The sequence below is a fragment of the Notamacropus eugenii genome, chromosome Y (genome assembly GCF_028372415.1).
Source record: "Notamacropus eugenii isolate mMacEug1 chromosome Y, mMacEug1.pri_v2, whole genome shotgun sequence".
Lineage (NCBI taxonomy): Eukaryota > Metazoa > Chordata > Mammalia > Diprotodontia > Macropodidae > Notamacropus > Notamacropus eugenii.
Window position 1 is genome coordinate 10,040,662 of NC_092880.1, and position 18,531 is coordinate 10,059,192.

The 18,531-nt window shown below is 37.6% G+C and overlaps 2 pseudogenes; both read left to right on the top strand.

Annotated features, from left to right (window-relative positions):
* Positions 1-299: 299 nt before the first annotated feature.
* LOC140516852 (olfactory receptor 10AG1-like) lies at positions 300-1,225 on the top strand (annotated as a pseudogene).
* A 10,000-nt stretch (positions 1,226-11,225) lies between these two features.
* On the top strand, positions 11,226-14,872 carry LOC140516802 (acyl-CoA-binding domain-containing protein 6 pseudogene; annotated as a pseudogene).
* Positions 14,873-18,531: the final 3,659 nt, after the last annotated feature.

The window sequence follows — 18,531 nt, forward strand, 5'->3', positions numbered from 1 at the left end:
TTGTAAATTTTAGTATATACGGCATAGAAGATAGGGAATTGTTCCATATTAGACTATTAATATGCTTTATCAGTGTTCATTATCAATATTTTAATTGAATTTCAAATGAGAAACAAAATTTCTGGAATTGATCAATAAAAAAATTGTAGAATATAATAGCAATGATAGGTCTGGAAAGTTGTTGGTTTTAATCTAATCTGAACGTATCTTTTACAGATCAATATATGACAACCTAGAGAGGGATATGAACTAGCCACTCAGATTCATCTCTTCCTAAGATTATGAGACATAAAACAAGAATGACAGGAAAAAAATATCTCACATTCAGAATAGAATTAATTCTGCTAGGATTTTCTGACTTTCCCAATATTCAAAGTTTTCTCTTTGTGATTATCTTGGTTATCTACATGAGTATCCTGTTTGGAAATGGACTAATAATATAGTAACCAATGCTGATCCAGTTCTCCAAGCACCCATGTACTATGTTCTTAAAAATCTTTCTTTCCTGAAAATCTGCTACACATCAGTCATGGTTCCCAGAATGCTCAAAAATCTTTGGACCCAGAACAGAAATATTGCTTTTGTAGTCTGTGGTGTACAACTTTACTTCGTTCTTGTTTTTGGAGTCACTGAATGCCTCCTCCTAGCTGTCATGGCCTTTGATCATTACGTAACTATTTGTAAACCACTCTACTATACTCTCATGATGAACGAAAAGAAACAAATCCAACTGGTGCTTGGTTCTTGAATACGTGGGATTCCAGTTGAGATACAACTTACATACCAAATTTTCTCCCTGCCTTTCTGTGGTTCTGACAAACTCGATCACGTTTTTTTGTGATCTCAATTCACTAATGAAATGTTCTGTAGTGTTATCACTTTGAGTGAACTTTTTATTTTTGTTAATGCTACATTATTTGTAATAGCTCCTTTACTGCTAATACTTTCGTCGTATATCAAAATTATCACCATCATCCTGAAACTTCCATCAGCTGTTGGGAGACACAAAGTCTTCTCTACATACTCTTCTCATCTCATGGATGTTGGATTATTTTTTGGTTCTGGAATGATGGCGTATTGGCTACCTAAGTCCAAAAAATAAAAAAAAAAATAGACAAATTGTTTTCTCTTATCTACTGCATTGGGACACCAATATTTAACCCTCTTGAGAAACAAGGACATCATTGTAGCCTTGAAAAAATTTCTACCCAAACGACTTGAGTAAAATATATGTGTGTATGTATATATGTATGTAGTAGGTATATACATGTATGTATAGAAAGATGTATTTTATATATTTGCAATCATTGAAGACTATTTTCTCCATTTGTTTTACTATTCATTTAAAACTTTACTATCAAATATTCTTTCCTTCTTGTCTGTGAAGTCCTTACCAATAAAGAAAGGCAGAAAACTGGGAGAAAGGATTTTTTTCAAACAAATTTCTTTGATAAAGGCCTCATTTTTCAAATATATAGTGAACTTAGTCAAATTTATAAGAATAAGAATCATTTTCTTAACTGATAAATAGTCAAAGTATATGAACAGGCAATCTACAGGAGAAGAAATAAAAGCTATCTACAGTCACATGAAAAAATACTCTAAATCACTATTGATTAGAGAAATGCAAATTCAAAGAACTTCAAGATATCACTTCACACCCATCAGTTTGACTAATATGAGAGCAAAAAAAATGACAAATGTTGGTGTTCTTGTGGCCCAGACTGGACTGATCTCTAACCTGGGAATGACCAGAGACAAAACAGAGAAATTTAGAGTAAGATGTGCGATTAATGGAGTCTCTGATTAATGAATTTCAGTGTAAGGAAGGAAGACTGCAAACCCTGAAGTCCTACTAGGGATGATTGACTTGCTGGGGGAAAGGCAAACCTTAAATACATAAAAAAATCACAGATGGGCCAGACCATGATATAATCATTCTCAGGTTTTGAATAGCTGTTCTCATGACAGGCTAATATGTGGAAAATGCATGTGTTCCTCGGTCCTCTATGAAAAAGTTTCGAAGTTGATTGTCTCAAATATTTGTGGTCATGATTACTCAGTGGGGTATAGAACCAGAGTCCTGTGATGGCAACGGGTTTTCTTGATCTCTGATTCAATTCACTTAACATTCCCAAGCGCAGGAATGCAGGAATACTCAAAAGTTGGTAGATCACTTTGAGCTACGGTCTGTCTCTTCTATCAAGCCAGAATCTCCTGGGAAAAAAAGGAGTTGCAAAATATTCTGATAGTATTATCATTACACTTATCACATCAATTAATATGAGAATCCTAAATTCCCTTACATTCCCTACTTTTCGTCAAAGTTAGGAGAGCCCTGAAGACTGAGGCTGAACATTCACCTGAAACATGATTTTGTTTTTATGTGAGACAGAAGTGAATAGGTAAGTTACAAAATGAATGCCAAGGTAGATGACGAGGCAAATAAGGAAGAGAAACATCAGCCCTGGGAAGGAAGAATGGAGAACGCTTCCAACGCTTCCAGCCAACCAGGAGAATAGGTTAAAGGAAGGTTAGAAGAAGACATGCTCCAGAATGTTTTGACCACATTTCAAGAATCTCCAACTTTCATGTGTAGGGCGTGAAAGTCTCCTCTATTTTCGAGGACTGATTGACATAGAAACAACATTGCTGCTCCAATGATGGCACAAGCCCCAATTACCTCAGCTGTTAGGGCATCTAGCACCCTGTGATTTCGTAACACCATGAGAGCAGGTGGATCAATCTGTGTTTGGAGAGTGACAACAAGCTTTCCAGTATGTTCCAGGTCCATGATTAACTGCCTAGAACTTGCCAGTAGATGGATACAGCATGCCAGAGGTGGCTGAGCTAGCAGTCAGGGATCTGATGGCTGCCAACAAGGCAGCAAGAAAGTGAGCCTCTACCATCAGTGGACTTAACTGGAGAGGAACTTCAGTGGAGTGGGTCCCCGGAAATAGGAATAATTTGAGTATGGAGTACAAAAGAGTGTAGAGGTCTTCCCAAGAGGGAGGGATGATTTGAAATACAGTAGAACCATGTAAGAATAGTCCAGTGTAGAGGGAGTTAAATGTCAGTAGTATGTACTGGAGAATGAAATCTCAGCAGAGTGACTTAAATTCACAGAGTAGAGTGCTTCCAGGCAAGGATATAGCTCTCGCATTATTGTGGAACAAGAAGCAATTATGTGATTCCCACTCTAACCTGGAGATAGAATAGATAGGTTTACAGCTGCTTTAATAAAGGAGAGAGGTCAGAAGTCTGACGCCCGATTTGTTAGGGGAGGGTCCTGCATTCTTCTTGCTACTGGGGGCCTTTCTACTGTTACAAGATGCCCTGGTTCTCTTCAGGATTGACTCATAATCCTATTCTTTTATCAAGTCTACATCCCTTCTTTTGGAGTTTTTCTTGCTCTGTAATGAGTATTCTTTTCTGGGCTATAGCTATCTTTTTTTAGGCTAAGAGGGTTAAGCAGTCCCTCAGATTGGGATGAATATGCTAATAAGACCATTCTTATGAGGCAAAGTGAAAGTTCCCAAAGCTTTTGCACCATGGGAGACTCCACTCTCTCAGGAATTAGGGGAGTTAAAGCTACAGTTTTAGCTACTTGGTAAGCTATGTCATTTCCACCTGAATGTATGCTGTTTCCTCAGCTTCTGCCCTGGAATTTTAATTAGTGCTACAGCCTGGGCAAGAAGCAAACAATGTAATAGATGGGAAACTTGTTTCTAATTCTTAAAGGAGTGAGAATGTGAGGAAACCTTTTTCATAGCATCCCAAAGCCAGTTACCACTCCAAATGTATACCAGCTCTCAGTATAAATATTACTCCTTTTCCCTTTTCTTATTTTAACAGCTCAGGCTAAACCTAGAGTTGAGTTTGTTGTGTCAAAGGGGCATCAGGTGGTGATGAAACTTCAACAACCTCTGTGGTTGTGGTGATACCATAACCAGCAGCCAAGTCTCCTTCCTCATTTCTAAAGCAGGATCTTTCAGTGTATCAGTCAAAGTCTGTTCCCTCTAGGGGGGTTTCCATCAGGTCCACCTGGGGAAGGGTGAGAAGCAGGACATCCAGATAAGTTACAGTTGTGTTCTAAAGTCTCATCCTCAGTTTCTACCTCAAGCATATTGATGGCAGAGTTGAGTGTGTTTACATGTTGGATGATCAGGTTAGGTTTGGATAGCAGTCATTTCAAGGTTGGCTAACCTGCTAGAGGACAAATGTTGGGTATGGTATGAATTCAGGAGTAGTTCAACTGCATTGGGGATATGTACCATTAAGGGAGAGTCAAGACAAATGCCCTCAGTGATAGAAATAAGGAGAGCTGTGGCCACTACTGTACAAAGACAACCTCGGAGGTGCTGAGGGACACTGTCTAGAGTTTTATCTATCCCACAGGATGAATTTTTTCATCATTTTTTGTATTAGGACACCAACTGCATTCCCTCCTTTCTCAGAGACAAATAAATCAAATGGGAGAGAATAGTTGGGAAAATCTAAAGTTGGAGGGTATTAGAGGCCCAACTCCAGAAAATCAAAGGAGTTTTGAGCTTCAGGAAAGAGAGCCAAGGGCTTAGGTACAGAATCCCTTAAAAGGGGGCAGAGTCAAGATGGACGAGTAGAAAGAAGCATCTACTCTAGCTCTTCCCCCACAGCCCATAAAATACTTGTGAAAAATGACTAAACAAATTCTAAAGCAATAGAAGCCACAAAGCGATTCAGTGAAGGATATTTCCACCCCAGGGCAGCCTGGAGGGCCTACAGCAAAGGTGGATTTCACAGGGGGTGAAATGGAGCACAACCCATGGAGCCCAGTGTGGCCTTGGCAACACTATACCAGAGGGAACAGAACTGAAACAGGCCTCAGGGACCAAAACTCCAGTAGCAGCTGTGGTTCCCAGATCCTTCAGCCCACAAATGCTTCAAAGGTCAGTGAGAAAGCTTTTTCACCTGGGTGAGAAAGGAGCAGGGCCCTCTCCTAGCCCTAGTCCCAGGCAGCAGTGGCAGCAGTCAAATCCATATTTGGAGTGTTTGGCCTAAAGACCCTGGGGAAATTGAGCTGCTGATTTGGGTGTCAGCCGTGAGTGGTGGACCTGTCATGAGGAAGTGTTCTGGCGTGGTGGAGCTGGTGGAGTCTCTGGAAAGGGAATTCTACTTGCAAATCCCGGCCAGAAAAGCTTTGGTAGCTCCCGCACCAGAGTGCAGGCCAGGAGAGGAGGAAACACCTCCCCCTTGATTGTGCTACCTCTCAGGAACTGAGAACTTACAGGTCCCCAGAGTAGACTCCCTCTTGACAAAGGACTCAAAAGTCAAGAAACTGGCTGGGAAAATGCAAAAAAAGGGGGGAAAAGTAAGATTATAGAAGGTTGCTTTTCTAGTAAACAGTTATTTTCTTCCATCCTTTCAGATGAAGAAGAAAACTATATATTTTGAGAGGAAGACATAAAAATCAAGTCCTGCATCCAAAACCACCAAAAAAATATGCAATGGTCTCAGGAAATGGAAGAGCTCAAAAAGGATTTTGAAAATCAAGTAATAGAGGTGGAGGAAATATTGGGAAGAAAACTGAGAGAGATAGAAGAAAATCAAGAAAAATGAGTCAACAGTTTGCTAAAAGAGACTCAAAAAATGCTGAGTAATATAACACCTTTTAAAATAGACAAACTCAAATGACAAAAGAAGCCCACAAAGCCAAGGACGAGAAGAATGCTTTAAAAAGCAGAAGTATTCAAATGGAAAAGGAGGTTGAATAGCTCACTGAAAAAAATAATACTTTAAATATTAGAATGGAGGAGATGGAAGTTAATGACCCTATGAAAAACCAAGAAATTACAAAACAAAAAGAAAAGAATGAAAAAATGGAAGACAATGGGAAATATCTTATTGAAAAAAAACAACTGACGTGGAAAAAATATCCAGGAGAGACAATTTAAAAATTATGGGACTACCTGAAAGCCATGATGGAAAAGAGATTAGACATCATCTTTCATGAAATTATCAAGGAAAACAACCTTGATATTCTAGAGCTCAAGGGTAAAATTAATATTGAAAGAATCCACCTGTCACCTCCTGAAAGATATGTAAAAAGAAAATCTCCTAGGAATATTGTAGCCAAATTCCAGAGTTCCCAGGTCAAGGAGAAAATTTTGCAAGCAGCCAGAAAAAACAATTCCAGTGCTGTGGAAATGCAATCAGGATAACACAAGATCCAGCAGCTTCTACATTAAGGCATCAAAGGGCTTGGAATAAGATATTGCAGAAGTCAAAGGAAGTAGGATTAAAACCAAGAATCACCTACCCAACCAATCTGATTATAATACTTCAGGGGAAAAAATAGTCAGTTAATGAAATACAGGACTTTCAAACATTCTTGATGAAACAACCAGAGCTGAATAGAAAATCTGACTTTCAAACACAAGAATCAAGAGAAGCATGAAAAGGTAAACAGCAAAGAGAAATCACCAGGGGCTTACTAAAGTTGAACTGTTTACATTCCTACATGGAAAGATAATATTTGTAACTCTTGAAAGTTTTCTCGGTATTTGGATAGTTGGAGGATTACACTATATATATGTATATATATATATATATGTGTGTGTGTGTGTGTGTGTGTGTGTGTGTGTGTGTATGTATGTATGTATTAAACATATATATTATATATTATGTGTATGTATATGTATATATAGACAGAGGACACAAGGTGAGTTGAATAGGAAGGGATGACATCTAAAAAATAAAATTAAGATGTGATAGAGGAATATATTGGTAGGAGAAAAGGAGAAATATAACAGGGCAAATTATCTCATAAAAGAGGCAAGAAAAAGTTTTTTCAGTAGAGGGAAAGGGGGCAGGTGACAGGGAAAAAATGAAGCATACTCACATCAAATTTGGCTTAAGGAGGTAATAACATGCACACTCAATTTCGTATGAAAATCTATCTTACACCACAGGAAAGTAGGGGAGAAGGGGATCAGTGGGATGGGCAGATGATAGAACAGAGGGCAAACGGGAGGAGGGAGTGATAAGAAGTAATAACTTTAGGGGGGACAAGGTCTAACAAGAATATAGAATAAATAGCGGGCAGGATAGGATAGAGGGAAATATAATTAGTCTTTCACAACCTGGCTATTATGGAAGTTTTTAGTGAAACTACACATATATATATAGCCTATGTTGAATTGCTTGACTTCTCAGTGGGGATGAGTGGAGAAGGAGAAAGGGAGAGAAGTTGGAACTCAAAGTTTAAGGAATGAATGTTGAGAATTGTTTTGCATGCAAGTGGGAAATAAGAAATACAGGTAATGGAGTATAGAAATCTATCTTGCCCTTCAAGAAAAGAGAGATGATGGGGATAAGGGAAGGGAGGGGTGTGATAGAAGGGAGAGTAGATTGTGGGAAAGGGTAATCACAGAGCAAGATCTTTCAGGGTGGGTGAGGGGAGATACGGGGAGAAAATTTGGAAATAAAAATCTTGTGGAAATGAATGTTGAAAGCTAAAAATATTTAAATTAATTTTTAAAAAATTCCTTAAAGGGTCATAGAGCGAGTGGGAAAGGCATGAAAAGATTCAGAGATGGCAATGACCTGTCAGACCAAGGAAGGTACAATAGTGAAGATTTGGTATGTGGTTCAGGGAACTGAGTGATATCTTTAAAGAAGGAGGAATGTAGGCAAAGACTGGAGACAAAGAAGTTATGTCCTAGGAACTTTAGAGAGAAGAAAGCAAAGTGGAATTTTTCCAGAGATACCTTATGTCCCCTTGCTGCTAAAAGGTTAAGTAGATACATAGAGACCTGAACAAAAACATATTGGGAGGAGACATAAAGGAGACAGAACTGAATATCATTTTACACAGGTTATTTCTCTAATTAGAATGTGGCCCTCCTGAGGGCAGGGGCTCTTTTCGCAAATCTTTGGATTCTTTACGTTTAGCACAGTGCTTGGAACATAGGAGGTGCTTAATAAATGTTTGCTGCTTAGAGACCAGAGACCAACAAGCATAGGTGTTTAAGGAAATCTAACTGGATATGTTAGACAATAGATACATGATGGATAACTTCCCAGAGCCATAGCTCATTTACAGTTAGCACTAATTCCTAAATCTTCTCCTGAATTGATTAAAAAGCACACAGTCATATTATTAATATATTAATAAATTGTTTTAATTTTTATGTTTTCTATCCCATTTGATTATCATTACTATTCTGAGAGGTAGGTGATAATGTCTTCTGCAATTTACAGATGAAGTAACTGAGGCTTAGAGAAGAATGTGTAATTTACCCTGGATCACACAGCTAGTTATTGTTACCAGTATCTTAACTCCCCGTATAGAACTCCATTATGCCACACTACACTTCTCTTGTTTCCATAAGCTATTCCACGCATGTATCTGGTATTCTGCATTCAGTTTGACTGGGAGATTATGAGAGGTATTCAGGAATCTCAGGAAGTTATTAATGTCAAGGATAGTTTACTAAGCCATAATTATGCATATGTGTTTATGGAATTCACTTTCTAATGACAGACTGATGTCAAAATTTCGTCACTGAAGCAAGTATGCTGTTAAGTATTGTGAATGCAGTCTAAAGTATTTTGAAGCACAAACACAATATGATTACTATGTTCTGTCAAATGTTTCATCTAGATTTAACTCTAATGTCTTTATTATATTTTAGAGACATCTAAGTTGTACAGTGCATTAAGTGTTGAGCCTAGATTCACCAAGCCTTAGTTTAAACCTGGCCTTAGATACTTTCTAGCTACATGAGGTAAGTCATTTAACCATTGCCCACCCTCGCTTCTTCAATTGTAAAATGAGGATAATAGCAGAAACTAACTCAAAGGGTAGTCATGAAGATCAAATGAAATAATGTATGCAGTATTTAGCGCTATGCACAGCACATAGAAGGTGTTTAATAAATGCTTTCCCCCTCTATATTCTACTGAGATGAAAGAAATCTTGGAAAAATTTTGATATTCTATTTATACGTTTCAATTAAGAATCATCAGGAAGAAGATCAAGTGTTGAACTTGGTGCTCAACCTTGTTTTGTCTTCTTCCATCACCATTAATACTCGATTTTTCATAATGTAATTTTCCCAATTTCAAATATTCACTGTAAACTATTTACACTTTCCATTTGATCTCAGTGGCTGTAGTAACAGATATGCAATGCACACTTGTTATTTGAAAGAGGTACCCAAGAGGACTTAATAATAAGTATTCTGGCTTTGCTCATTAATTTAGGAACTTTGAATAGGGACATCTTTAGAGACTGCGGTTTAGGTAATCATTACACTGCAATGAAATATCAATAAATTTATTACCAAGAATGAACTGGACTTCTTTTCCATTTCTGTTTTGAGTAATGAATCCCAAAGAACATTCTCCAACTATTTTTCTCCCCTTAAAAATATGGAAACCTCTCTGGTACTCTCATATACAATTACAATATTTCCCACTGGTATCTGTGTAGAGAAAATAGTAAGTTATTATTATTGTCTTTTATAATGAGTCAAGTTTTTCAAATGTTTCACATGAAAGTAGAAGAACTCAAAGCATATATATGCATGTATCCCAGATGGCAGGAACAATTCTTAGAGTTCCCTATTCTATTTTTTCCAAGTATTTTTACCTATTAATTTCTAGTTATACTTGCTGAATACATTATAAAAATGATTGCATTTTAAAGGACAAATAAGCACAAAAGTTTTTGTTCAGTGAAAATGAAATTTTCCATGAAATAAGAGCAGTTGAAAAACTGTGAACCATTATAATTTTAATGTATCTATAAAATAGTAAATGTAAGAATAGAAAATTCTCCAACACCTTCACGGTATTTCTTTCTCATAAAATTGTCGGTTCCATTTGCCTCACCTTTGAGTCTTTCTCTACTTTGAATCACATTTGCCACATGTTTTCATTCTACTACACAGCATAAGAAAAATCACAAATGTAATTTCCTGTGCTGTTGGATTAATTATTATTAGACTACCGATACTATCATTCAGTATCCATTGGTGATAGAAATGCATGTCATGTAGTAGTGTAATCACATATAGAAATATAATTTAGGGATGAGAAAAAGACCATCTAATTTATATGACCACTTAAAATACATAAAATGCAAATATTAATCTATTGTCCTGGGAAATTCAGGGAAGATTATAGAGAACAGTGGAAAGATAAAGTGAATCGTGCATATATTGTTAGATTATTAGATTGTCTTTTTGAAGTGTCTTATCCCTCCCTCCTTGTATCCTGTATATTTTGTCCACCTACTTCTATATGCTTAAAAAATAAATCTTGCTTCCTAAGTGGAACCAGTGTGTCTGGGCTAGGCAAGTAACAGGAAGAAATTGAAGTTCAAAATAAGGTGAAAAGAAATGTGTAGATGTGATTAATTTAAAAAAATGTAATCTCATGTCATCTTTATGCCTATTATCTCTGTGTCTAGTGTGCCATGTTTTGTTGGCTTCTGTCCTCTATATGATCAGACTTTCACTAACAAGTGGGACTAGAAAGCGTAGAATCCAAAAAAGTAAAGGGAGTGTTTTGCACAACATCATCAAAGCGAAGCAACATGAGGGTCCATGTTTTTAAGTTGGAAGTCTCACATTACACATGAGTTAGCAAAAGAATAACACAAAAGAAGATAAAACTTTTACCATATAATTTAAGAAAGTATGGAAAGTATATAGAATTTTGCTGTTTTATAATTGTGCTTCTTCCAGTCACATACAACCACAATGTATGTCCACTGGCTTATTAGTCACCTAGCTAAAAGAGAAAGAAAGAGGGCTAAGGGTAGAGGAACAGGGTGTTCATAATTATATATTTAAAATACCTTTATTCAGAATAACTCTTGACAAAACAAAATACATTTGAATAAACTTATCAAAACAAACCCAGGAATTATATAAGCAAAATTATATTAAAAAAAAAAAAACCCAACTTTGCTCTTCCTCCCGCCGCTGGAGAGATCGGACCCCCGGGGTTGGCGAACTTCCTTCTGGCGGGAGCGGGAAGAGCCGGGCCCGGGTCCGTGGGGGAGCGAACGAAGGTGGACGCCGGCCTGCCCCGGCCCCGGCTTCACCGCAGGCGCCCCCGGGGACAGTTACAGCGAGGACCCGAGAGAGGGGAGCGCGCGCGCGGGCAGCGCCGGCAGCCGGAGCCGAGGCTGAGCCGACCCGCCCGCCGTGGGCCGCCCCGGGCGCCCGTCCCGAGCGGGCCCGGGGGCCATGGCTTCCCCCTACCCGGCCCCGGGGGCCACGACAGGCGACAGCGGCAGAGAGCTGAGCTCGGGGGACGAGTCTGGGGACGTGGGGGACTCCCCGGCCGGCCCTGACCGAGAGCCGCCCGACAGCCTGGCGGAGCTGTTTGAGAAGGCGGCGGCTCACCTGCAGGGCCTGGTCCAGGTGGCCAGCAGGGAGCAGCTCCTCTACCTGTACGCCAGGTACAAGCAGGTCAAAGTTGGAAATTGTAATACACCTAAACCAAGCTTCTTTGATTTTGAGGGGAAACAGAAATGGGAAGCATGGAAGGCACTTGGAGATTCAAGTCCTAGCCAAGCAATGCAGGAATATATTGCAGTGGTTAAAAAACTGGATCCAGACTGGAACCCTCAGATGCCAGAGAAAAAAGGGAAAGAAGTAAATGCTGGGTTTGGTGGACCAGTTGTTAGTTCTTTGTATCAAGAAGAAACTATCAGAGAAGAAGACAAAAACATATTTGATTACTGCAGGGAAAACAACATTGACCACATAACCAAAGCCATCAGATCAAAAAAAGTGGATGTGAACATGAAGGATGAAGAGGGCAGGGCTTTACTCCACTGGGCATGTGACCGAGGACATAAGGATCTAGTAAAAGTCCTACTGCAGTATACAGCTGACATTAACTGTCAGGATAATGATGGACAGACAGCCCTACATTATGCCTCTGCCTGTGAGTTCTTAGACATTGTGGAACTGCTGCTGAAGTATGGAGCTGACCCCACCCTACGAGACCAGGAGGGCTGTCTGCCTGAGGAGGTGACAGGCTGTAAAGCTGTCTCTTTAATACTGCAGCAACACACAGCTGGGAAAGCTTAACTCCACAGCTGGGAAACTGCAGCCTTTACTAGCCCAGAGCTTCAATAATGAAAGAAAACTGCAATAATAACCCTTCTCTGCCACTCTTCTTTGGTATGCATTGGCCAATGAGAAATAGGACACTGAAAGATGTTGACTGGTGGTTCAAAGCCTTGGCAATTCATTCTATCTGCATACATTGGGGAGAATAGATGAACTGATGTGCAGTGCATAATGTGATCTAGTTCTTTTGAACATGCTCTGATGCTTATCACTGCTCAAGAGGGCGGGAAAAGGAAGCAGATCATCTTTCACAATATTAAATGTGGCTGCTCTTTAAAATGTAGATATATAAGCAAAAAGTGACCATTTTATACAGCAAATGAGGGCATCTGTTCATGAAATACCTTATTTGGGGGTAACCAAATGGTCACTGGCACTAACACAACTGGACTAAGTAGACATTCCAAGTATACTCCTTGTTTGACAGACAATTTGAGAAGGAAAGAGGAGGTAATAGTCAAAAATAATAAGGAAAAATTTGTTTGCATTCTTTGAGGGATAAGAAAGGCATAAAAAATCAACTTGTTTTATGAAAACCTCTAAACCTTGTATTTTTATAATAGAATCCAGCAAATTCTCTCAGAGGAAGAGATGTTGATGATGAACAAAGCACCAGTTAAGCCAGTATTCTTCTCCTAACCAACTTGGGGGGAGAAGGGAGAGGGATCTTCTCAGGACCCAACCCTCTCCCTCCATATAGAATGCTTATGTCAGAAGGATTTCAGCATTATGTTAAGTAAGAGTCTTTTTAAGGTCTAGTGTGAAATAGTGCACAATTACCTGGTTCTTTTGAGGGTGGAGTGGATACCAAGGTAACCTCCATTGTTGTAAAAGCTTGTGGATGCTTTTTAAGCAGTATGTCTGTGTCCATCCTGGGCTCTAAGTTTGCCTTTTTATCCTGGCTCAACCTAATCCAGGAAATTCTTTTGAAAGTTATTGTTGTACAGATCAAGTAGCTCATTCAGTAGGAAGCTAGGTTGAGGTTTATAATCATTATCATCCAAATAGTAGCAGGTAGTGTCTCACAACTTTGGTTGGTGTTGAAGCTCTCCATTAACTGATACCCCAGGGAGTGCTTCCCTGGCAGAAATCAGGCATGTTGAGTAGTCCCTCTCCTATTGGGTTGCTCTCAAGCTTACTTGAAGACTTAGATCTTCTAGGATACTGACCAGCATCTTTCACCAGTATTCAATTTTTTTAATTGTTTAAAAATCTGTCATGCATGTTAGAGTCTCCTGAAGTTTCACTGACATTCCTAAAGAACTGTGTCATTACTTTGGAGCTCCCTTCACAGCATTCAAGCTACATTACAGCTCACTTTGGCTTTATTCCACTTTGTATCCTTGTCTATGTAAGAGTCCTCCTCTTCTTGTTGTACCCAAAGTATAAAAATTGTTGCATGCCCTTTTAAAATTAATGTTATTTTGTGCATATTAGTAACAGAGCAAATTTAGTAAAGGTTTTGTTCTATGCAGGCTTAAAGAGCAGCTGCTTGGGCCCACTGACCTCTGTTCACCTGGCTCTGCAAGCATTTATTGAGCATCTGCTCTGTGCAAAACACTGTTGTCTTTTGTCAACATTTGGTAGTTTCATCTTGATATATATATTAGCCAGGTTCTTTTTTAGTTTCCTGTTCTCTCACAACAAAACAAAGTCAATGGGATTTAAATGCAAGATAGCATTTAATTTTTATTTAGTTCATTTTAAGATTTTTTTTAGTTCATTTTTACAACTTTAGGATCATTAATTGAATATAACCATCAGCTTAGAAATATCAAGTGCATTATAAAGCCAACTTCAAAATATTTAACTCTTGCATTAAGTTACCAAGATTTGAATACAGGAAACTGTTTTCAAGAAGCAGTTAATATTATTATCATACACAGCAGCCTGTGAATTATTTCTTTGTTGTCATAAGGGTTGTGTTGACATTATCCATTATAATCTGGTTTTGACTCCCCTTTAACTCTTCTTGAGTTATTATAGAAGTAACTGTGCTCCTACCTTCAGCATTTTAGATTAGGTTGCTTGAGTTTCCTTGCCAAAAGTGAAGGAGCTACTTCCAAGCAAAGAATATATTTTGAGGCAGAAACTCAGGTAGTCATCCAAGAACCTTCTCATGGTGAGTACATGATGAGCTAATGTTTCCATACTACTTAATCGGATTTTCCAGTAGTTTGGCCTAGAGATTACAATACCTGAAGTCAAGAAATGTAGACTCAGCTTCTGACCCTAATAATCTTTGTGACTTGGAACAAGTCTCTTTACCTCTTAGGGCTCAGTTTCTTATATAAAATGAGGGGATTGGATTAGAGGATTGTTCATGCCCCTTTCAGCTCTAAACCTTAAGAACAAACTGATTTGAAAGAGGGAATGTTTCAGTGTGAGTTCAGCTGTGAATTCTGGGTATATTACTAACAATTCAAAAGAATCCTTTTGAAAAATACAATAGGAAGTATTTTGAAGCAATTATTTCTGGTTCTACTATAAGAACCAAAAAAATGTTAAAAAATCACCTTTCAGATAGCACTGTTATTTGGGGGAAGGGAGGAAAGTTTTTTTGAGTTTGTCTTGAGTTTTTATTGGCTCAGATGTCCAATTCCAGATCTTTCTTGTTTGATATTTCTAATGCAACAGAGCACTGTAAAATTTGTAGTACTTCAATATGTTTCTGTGATGTTAGAACAATCTTTGGGTTAGAAGAATAAATCATCTGAGTGATGTAACTAAAAAAAAAACCCAACTTTTATACAAATAACATCGAATTTAAAGAATTGGAGAAATATTAATTATTCATGGGTAGGGAGAACCAATATAAGAAAAACAATTTTGGAAAAAACATTTGGGAAAACATTTGGAAAAACAAAATGTCAAGAATATCAAAGGGAATAATGAAAAAAATTAAAGGGAAATTTAGCAGTAACACATCTTACACTCTTATTATAAGTTACTGGCTAAGAAATAGAAAGATCAGTGGAGTAGATATGCAACTTACAACAACAAAAAAACCTCATAACCTTGTATTTGACAAGTGTAAAGACTAAAGATTTTGCAATAAGAATTCATTATTGGATTAACAATTGTTTGAAAAATTGAAAAACGGTTTTGGCAGAAACTGGGCATAAACTGATATCTTACACTATTTAACAAGATAAAGTAAAAATGAGTAAATGATCTAGATAAAATGAGAGATTTTCCAAGAAAATTAAAAGGCCATGAACCATACAAGCTATCAGACTTGAAAGGTGAACAGTTTGTGAAAAAACTAGAGATAGAGAGTAAAGTTGAGTGTAAAGTAGATAATTTCTTTTTATTATTTTTTATTTTAAGTATTTTATTTTCCCCTGTAACATGTAAAAACAATTTTTGACATTTCTTTTCAAACGCTGAGTTCCAAATTTTCTTCCTCCCCCCCCCACTCTTGAGAAAGCAAACAGTTGCATATACATTAAAATGTGTAGTCATGCAAAACAAATCCATAATAGTCATGCTGTGAAAGAAAACATAGAAAAAAATCTCAAGAAAATATAGTAAAAAAAACCTTATCCTTCCATATGTATTCAGACGCTATCAGCACTTTCTCTGGAGATGGATTGCATTTTTTATCATAATTCCTTCACAACTGTCTTGCATTGTTATATGGATGAGAATAGCTAAGTCCTTCTCAGCTGATTATCCTGCAAGAGTTCTGTTATTTTGTATACAGTGCATTTAACTTTGGATCAGACCATGTCTGTTTTTTCAGGTTTTTCTGAGAGTATCCTGCTCATCATTTCTTATAGTACAATACTATTTCATCATAATCATATACAATAACCTATTCAGTCATTTCCCAGTAGATAGACATCTGTAGCGCCAAAGCCATACTCACAGTGCCCATGACAGCTGTGAATATTACGGCGCAATTCAGAATCATGAAATACCAAAGAGTCTCCACAAGGAAGGCAGAACCAAAACATTTATTGAGACCCACATCCATCACAGTAACAAAATTCTATACACAAAACAATGCAGAGGACAACACCACCTCCACACCTTCCCCTACTAGGCTTCCCACAAACCAGGTCCATTACACTCATCGCAAGCAGTGAGGAGTGTAACAAAATCACGAACAATCACAGAATCACTCATGCTACCCAGGAACCTGCATTCTTCTTAGCTCTGACTGCTTTCAAGACTAACTTCCTCTCAGCTCTGCTCTAGCTCTGCCTCTTCCTGCTCCAGTCATTCAGCAAATCCTTCTCACCATAGGCTCCATGTAACTTAAAAGACGTATTAATGAGGAGAAAAGATTATTCCGTTCAAATTATCATTACAACATCTCCTCAATTTCTAGTTCTTTGCCACCAGAAATGAGTGGCTATAAATATTTTTGTACAGATAGGTCCTTTTCCTTTATGTTTTTAGTCTTTTTTGGAATGGTGACCTACTAGTGCTACTGCTAGGTCAAAGGGTATACATGGTTTCACAGCCCATTGAGCATAGTTCCAAATTACTTTACAGAATGGTTGAAACAGTTCACAACTCCACCAACAGTGCACCAATGTCTCATTTTTCCCACATCCCTTCTAACAACTATAATTTACTTTTTCTGTCCTATTAGTCAATCTAATAGGTTTGAGGTAGTATCTCAGAAAGTTTTAAATCTGCATTTCTCCCAGCAATAGAGTTTCATTTAAATGAGTCTATAGATAGCTTTGATTAATCCATATGGAAACTGATCATTTCTTTTCATCATTTATCAACTGAGTAATGGCTCTTAGTTTTATAAATTTGACTCATTTCTTCATATGTTTGAGAAATAAGGCCTGTGTCAGAGAAAATTTTTCTTACTTTGCTATTGTTGACTGTATTTCCCTCCATCCTATCCACTCCCCATTTGTTCTATTCTAATTCTCCTTTCACCCTGTCCCTCCTCCTCAAAAGTGTTTTGCTTCTGAGTACCACCTCCTTCAATCTGCCCACTCTTCTATCACTGCTCCGCATTCTCTTATTCTCTCCCCCTCCTAATTTTCTATAGGATACTGTAGATATTTATATCCAGTTGAATGTATACGTTATTCCCACTTTGAACCAATTCTGAAGACAGTAAGGTTCATCTACTCCACCTCATTTTCTCCTTATTCCCCTCCACAGCAAAAGCATTTCTTTCCTTCATTTATGTGAGATAATTTGCCCCATTTGACTTCTCCTTTTCTTTTCCTCCCAGTAAATTTCGCACACCCATTACATACCATGCCTTCATATTCAACGCACATCTGTATTCTCTATGTGTATTCTGTCTAACCACCCTAATAACAAAAAATGTCTTATGAGATACAAATCTCATCTTTCTACGTGGGAATGTAGACAAATTAACATTATTAAATCCCTTATAATTTCCTTTTCCTGTTTACGTTTCTATGATTCTCTTGAGTCATATATTTAAAAGTCAAATTTTCTATTCAGCTTGTGTATTTTCACCAAGAGTGTTTCAAAGTTCTCCATATCATTGAATGTTAACTTTTTCTCCCTGAAAGATTATACTCAGTTTTCATGGAGGATGATTAACGGTTGTAATCCAAGTTCCTTTGCCCTCTAGAATATCATATCCGAAGCCTTCCAATCCTTTAACATAGAATCTGCTAAATCTTGTCTTATCCTGACCATAGTTCCATGATACTTGAATTGTTTTTCTTTCTCACTGGTTGCTTGCAATATTGTCTCCTAGTCTCCTGGGAAATCTGGGATTTGGCAATAATATTCCTGGCTGTTTTCATTTTGGGACCACTTTCAGGAGATGATCTATGGAGTCTTTAAGTTTCTATTTTCCCCTCTGGTTCTAGAATATCAGGGCAGTTTCCTTTGATGATTTCTTGAAAGGTGATGTCTAGGTTTTCTTTTTGATTATGGCTTCATGTACTCCAATAATTTTTAAGTTATGTCTCCTGGATGTACTTTTCAGGCTATTTGTTTTTTGACAAGGAGATATTTCACATTGTCTTCTTTTTTAAAAATTATTTTGGTTTTCTTTCGTTATTTCTTGATTTCCCTTAAAGTCATTAGCTTCCATTTGTTTCCTTCTAATTTTAAAGGAATTATTTTCTTCAATGTGATTTTTGGGACTCCTTTTCCATTTGGCCAATTCTGCTTTTTAAGACAATCTTCTCCTCATCGGCTTTTTGGATCTCTTTTAAAATTTGACCTGGTTTCTTTTTTTGAAGTGCTATTCTATTCTATATACATACACATGTGCATATGCATATACATTCTACATATACATATATATATGTATGTATGTATTTTCTTTTCTGTCTTTTTTTGAGTTCTGTTGTTCTAGAATTGGTTTAGATCATTTTTAAGCTATTGTAGGGGCCTGGGGTTGAACTTTGATGTACATTAAATTTAAAAGGTTTGG